The following is a 6,052-nucleotide window of genomic DNA, read 5'->3' as shown; positions in this document are numbered from 1 at the left end:
GAAAATGGTGTCAAATGCCACTCAAATACCCCCATTCGCATGTACGAAGCAATAAAACACTGACCTTCAATTCCGCGTGCCATTCTCCATAGGCCACTGTGTATTAAATAACGCGTTCACTGATAGCAAAAAATGAGACCCACATATGACGCGTTTGCTACCAGCCAATCAGCGCTCGAGTTACCGAGCGCTGATTGGTGGAGAGGGCCGTCGTCAGCAGCTAGTTACACGTTGTTTTCCTTGAACATGTGCGTGAGCGCTGATGCTGCTCACGGGCTGTTGCCATTTTTCGTAATGCTGAAGGCACGGGAGCGAACCCCCCTGTATAAACCGATCATCGTGATTTTACTTTATTATTTTTTAAAATAATCATTTATTTCCGTTTATATCAGTTTTCTTGTTATTTGGAGTGGATTCAGACTAGAAAATGCTAGAAAATAAGGTAGAGGGAGGGGTATTAGAAGAGCAGACAGAGTTCAGTGAGCAGACGTCACACGAAAGTTTTGGTTTTCCAACCAAGGAGAGGCGCCATAAAACCTAAACAAACCTAAGTACCTGACCTAACCTAACCTACAACCTACAAACCTACAACCTACAAACCTACAACCTACAAATCTACAACCTCAACCTACGAACCTACAACTTGCAAACCTACCCTACAACCTGCAAACCTACAGCACCTCTCCTCGGCTGGAAAACCTTTGTGTGATGTCTGCTCTACTTATGTCGAGGTAGGCACCTAACCTAAATGTAAAGGACTGTTGGTAACTCTAGTCTATTATCACAGCTTTTTCTGCAGACTTGCTTTTTACAATAATTAGCTGATACAAGGCTTGAAATCTTCAATCTGCCTGATAAGAATCAACTGGATTGAACATCATCAGTGATTGGAGTCCTTATGAGGAACCAAAGGCATAATTGTTTCTGTAGTAACTGACACTGAAGCTATGGCTCGCCATACTCTGGTGCCAGGCAGCGGAAGACTGGGTCCTGTGGGGCGGCCACCACGTCGGCGGCGCTACCCATGTCTGCGTGGTGCTGGGCCACAGCTGGAGTCGCTTCCCAGATTGCTGGAGCTTTTGCCACCTGAATACAGCTACCATGTCTGTAGCTATGAGCAGCTGACTAGCGGCTTTTCTACCACACTACGTGTCAACTTTAGCTCGGAGCGCGGGGCACGTGAGTGGCTGGCTGCCTTCCAGCAGAGTAGCCTGACAACATACCGCAGTCGACGCACGTTCCCCAGGCCAGGGGCACAACTCATCTACAAGGCATGGTTCCGCTGCCAGCGCAACGTGCCAGGCGCTGCGGTGGCGGCCAGTGGCCCGGACGGTCGGCACACGGCCTGTCCGGCGGCGCTAGCTATCAGCGTATGCAGTGCACAGGTGAGCCAGCGTACTGACCCCCACCTGCCCGCCTCGCCCGGCTGCGTGCGGCTCCGACACGTACACAACCACCCGGTGCGGTGCGCGGCCGACCTGCGCTTCCGTGGCGTGTCGACTGCGGCCCGCGACGCCCTGGAGGCTCTACTGGCGCGCGGCTACGCACCGTCGGCCGCGCGGCGCGCGCTCCAGCACCAGCTGCAGCTGCACCTGGGCGAGTGCTACCCGCTGGCGGCGGCCGACCGCGCCGTGCTTCCCACGCTAAAGGACGTGTGCCGAATATACTACCAGCGATACGGCACGCCGGCGCAGCGCCGCGCCACCGCGCAGCGCTCCGTGGCGCTGGAACAGAGCGGGGACGCGTCGGGAGCGACAGTTGAGGACGAAGTTGCCGATAACCCTGATAAAGCGTCGGGCGGCCGCAAGAGCGTGATGCGAGATGAGAGAGGCGTCATAGAACCTGCCACGACTTGTGAAAGCACCGACGCCGCGCGGCTGCAAGTGGAGCTTGTTGACGGTGATATTCTAACGTTTGACTCATTGGGTACCGATAGTGAGTATTCCGTGTTGGAGCAGGAAGGTTCAGCATCCAGGATGGACTCGGAAGACCAGGTGCTCGAGTCTGGTGGTGAGAGTATCACTGTGGACCGTTTGGAGGATGCTGAGCTCGTGGTTGAACGCTCGGCCGATCTGATTCTGGGCTCTACCGATGACACCACGCTAGAGTTGGAGCTGGTCCGCTCAGAGAGTCCCGCAGCACGACGAACCGATCATCAGACGCTGAATCCTGAGGGCGCAGACCCGGGCGCCGAGGAGCTGCCGAGCCTGGAGAGTCTGCTGGCCGGCAGCATGGTGCCGGACCCCGGCGCCATCTCCGCCCGCCTGCGGGAACTGGTGACCGAGTACGGCACGAAAATGGCTACCGGCGGCGGGGCGGCCGCGTTCGCCCGTCTGGATGGGTACGGGTTCGCGGCGGCGCTGACCACGCCGCTGATGCGGCGCGTGCACCTGCACCTACCGCAGAGCGGCGAGCTGGTGTTTGTCGACTCGCCGGGCCGGTCGGAGCGGCACGGCTGCTGCCTGTGGCTGCTGGTGTGCGCCAGTGAGGCGGGCGCGCTGCCGCTCGGCCTGCTGCTCGCCTCCTCCGAGTCTGGCGGCGCGCTGCGCGCCGCACTCCAGTTGTGGCTGCGCACGCTGCCGCCGGGGGCGTTCGCGGGCCGCGGCGCCGACGGGCCGCAGGTGGTGATCACGGACGACGGCGCCGGCCAGCGAGCGGCGCTGGCGGCCCGCTTCCCGGCGGCGCTGGCGGTGCTCTGCTCGTTCCGGCTGCTGCAGGCCGTGTGGCGCTGGCTGTGGCAGGTGCGCGGCCGGGTGTCGGCAGAGGACCGCGCCCGACTGCTGCTGCTCACCCGGCGTCTGCTGTGCGCCGGCTCAGTCGCTCAGCTGGAGCGCCGCTTCCGAGAGGCGTCTGCCGACCCGATCATGGCGCGCCACGCAGACTTCCTGAAGCAGTTCACGTCGATCTACCGGCACCGGCACCTGTGGGCCGTTTGGTATGGCGAGGAGGAGGCCTCTGACGCCGATGGCCGGGCGGCCGCGCGCACCGCCAGTCTGTTCGATCTGGCCGCCAGCCTGCTTCGCGACCGACTGCTCTTCATGGCCGCGGAGTATGGACCCGCCGAGGCGTTTGATTTCTGGACGCGCCACGGGGATGCGTACTTCGTAGAGCGGATCAGCCGAGCGCTGTCCGGCGGCGGCCCGCCCTCTGGCCACGCTCGCTACGTTCCGCCGCCGCCGGGGTCGGAGCTGCGCGCGCGCCGCGCTGGGCCGCACAGCCACGAGGTGACCGACGGCGAGGCGGTGTTCCAGCTGGACCTGGAGCTGGGCTGCTGCACGTGCCGGCCGGGCCGCAGCGGCGCGCCGTGCGCGCACCAGTCGGCGGCCGCGCGGCTCGAGCGGCGCCCGCCGGTGGCGCCGGTGGCCGCCGAGGCGGCGGCGGTTCTCCGTCAGCTGGCGACTGATATGCCGCTGCTGGAGCCGGGCCCGGCGCCGCTGCCGGCCGGCTGGCTGCAGGCGGTCACCGCCGCCGCCGGCCTGCCCAGCGTGGAGGTGATCGTGTCCACCGAGCAGCCGCCCGACCTCCAGCCGCGCTCACCGGCGGATGAACGGACGACGGACTGGGAACAGCGCGACACCGAGGGAGGTCTGCTCGCAGCCGACACCGGCTCACTGCAGATGGAAGGTGGGGGTGTGACAGACAGTGCGGACAGTGGGGAGTGTCAGCGGAATCCCACGATAACCGACATCGATAACAGTATGGAGGACAGTTCTGCTCAGACAGCGGTCTCCGCGGGACTGAGTGAGGACACGGCCGGTGCCGGTGCCGACTCGCCAGTGGATCCCGCCGAGGAGGCGATGAGTGCGGCCATCGTGGCGCTGCAGGAGGTGACCGCTGACCTGACGGGTCGGCTGGCCGCCGATCCGGAGCGCTACGTGCCGCTGGTCAGGGACCTGGTGTCCCGCTACTGGCGGCTCGAGGGCGCCGACGGTCTGCGCTCAGTCACTGACCGGCTGACCGGGCTCGGCGGAGACCCGGGCGGACCGGCGCCGGGGGACGCGTGACGACGTAACGGCGGCTGTGGGCGACGAGTGCCAACAGGTCAGTCCAAGGGGGGGGGGACTGTGCTGGTTTAGAGGTGTAGTGTGCAATCAAGGTCAGGTGATGTTTAAGCATTGGGCAATTTTTGTGTGAAGTATTGTAGCAGTGATAAAATCGATTGGAAGCAAGATTGAAAGCAGTTTGAAAGTGTGTTGCCCATGGTTGTCATCTGTGATTTCGGATCATTCAATACGCGCTGAGCATTTACTCTGTGTGCAATACTTTGTAGTGTTCCATAGTTTTGTTATGTTGATGGCTTTTAATGGCTGTGATGTATGTGCGATGCAACCTTTGATCGTGTCAACATGATTTGAAACGGTTGAACTATAACCTTCATGTTTGAGGCCAATCTTGCTTAATAAATTACATATAATACAAATATGAGGCATATCGGTGGCCACATTTATAGTGGACGTCGGTGTATGGAGATAGGTTTGCGTACACAAGCAAGGGGTAAAAAGGGTGTCCTCGCGAATCCTCCCTCCCCGCCACGGCACGGGGCGGCGTGCTTACATCAGAGCCAATCTGCCACCGCATGACTTCAGAGCAGGGTCTTCAATCTTCCTGAACCACGGTTATTGCACAGTCGTAGGAGTAATCGGGGTGTTGTTACCCGATGGCTTATTGCACTCTGGCGTTTGCTAAGTTACCTATCAGCCTCCGTTATATTGCGGTCACTGCGATAGCGCGGTTTTATTGACTAGTGTCACGCTGCGGCTCGATAGAAGTAATCTTGCCGTCGACTGTGGTGTGTAGTGGCACCACTGCACCAAGAGTGAGCAGGATTTGTGTTTGTTAGCTTAACAGTCATTCCAGAGTTTGCAAACGTATTCGATACCTACCTACCAAGAGGCATCAAAGCTTTATTTCTTCAACTCATTGTTGCTCGATCTGCTTTGGAAAGTTGGTTCAGTAGATGCATTGTTATCATGAAGTCACGTACCAAGCGCTGTTGATCATAAAGCCTTTCATTATCATCTCTCAGAAAACTTTTCTCGGTCATCCCATGGGTGATGGGTGTTTATCAATTGCCTCATTTCACTCAACCCAGCGATAAGGCCAGTTATCTTTCATCTTAATTCAGAACCCTACAAAACATCTAAACAGCGAAAATGTGCCAATTAGAAACCTGCAGCGGTTATTAGAAAAGTCGGCCACCCACCGGCCGGCGCTCTGACTGACCGGACCGACCCGGGCCCCGGGCGGGGTGAAAAGGGTGCCGGCACACGGAGCGTGTCACAGGGGCGGCCCCGCTGCCCCGCCTGCCCGCACTGCGCCGTCCAATTTCGTCCGGCGCCGGCGCTGTTTTGCCTGTCGCCGTCTCGGAGCGGCACGCGACTCGGCACGGTGGGCTAGTTGGCCCGACTGCGGCGCCTACAAGTTGTTTAGAGGCGGGTTATTTAGGCGCTCGGATGACGGCAGCTGCGGTCAGTACCAGGGGATAAGCTGATTTGGTCGGTGACGCTCCGGTGGTGAGCTCATCTTGTGGCTCATATCAGGGACGTTCTACTGCAGTAGTGCGAATTGTTTTACTTATCATCATAGCACGGCGCTAATAGAAAGGCAGCGGACTTGAACTGTGCCATCGTCGGCTGTTATAGACTTTGTAAGGAGTCTCCTGTCAACTGCCAACTCTGTGCAGCCGTTCTACTCCTCGCTCGCCACCATCCCTTACCCTCTGCCGGTCCGTCCCGCCCTCTCGCCGCTTCCCCCGCTGCCCTTCTCGCGTCTGTCGCCGCTCTCCGCCGCTGCCATGGTCGTGTGGCCGGCCCTGGCTGGGTACGCCGGCTGGCACCTGGCGCCGCTGCTCGCTCCGTCTCGCCTGAAGCTGCTCTCGACCGCTCTGGTGGCCAGCGGCTTCCTGCTGACGCTAGTGATCATCAACAGCTACCAGCTGGCCAACAAGAACACGCTGCTGCTGAGTCTGAAGGGGACGACCACCACGACCACGACGACTACCACAGCCAGCACGGTGGACAAGGTGCGTCCTCGGGGTGGGCGGGGGAGTGGG

At 59.9% G+C, this 6,052-nt stretch overlaps 1 protein-coding gene across 1 annotated transcript in view; it reads left to right on the top strand.

The window, feature by feature from the left end:
* The first annotated feature begins 294 nt into the window (after positions 1-294).
* Positions 295-6,052, top strand: part of LOC122390383 (KRR1 small subunit processome component homolog) — a 37,165-nt gene continuing 31,407 nt past the window's right edge. The window contains exons 1-2 of the mRNA XM_043383278.1: positions 295-323; positions 5,929-6,022. The gene's annotated coding sequence lies outside the window, so the exon portion shown is untranslated. The remainder of the gene's footprint in view (positions 324-5,928; positions 6,023-6,052) is intronic.

This window comes from Amphibalanus amphitrite, unplaced genomic scaffold (genome assembly GCF_019059575.1).
Source record: "Amphibalanus amphitrite isolate SeventyFive unplaced genomic scaffold, NRLGWU_Aamphi_draft 000394F_arrow, whole genome shotgun sequence".
Lineage (NCBI taxonomy): Eukaryota > Metazoa > Arthropoda > Thecostraca > Balanomorpha > Balanidae > Amphibalanus > Amphibalanus amphitrite.
Note: the sequence above shows the minus strand (reverse complement) of the source record. Positions and strands in the feature narration are given on the sequence as shown.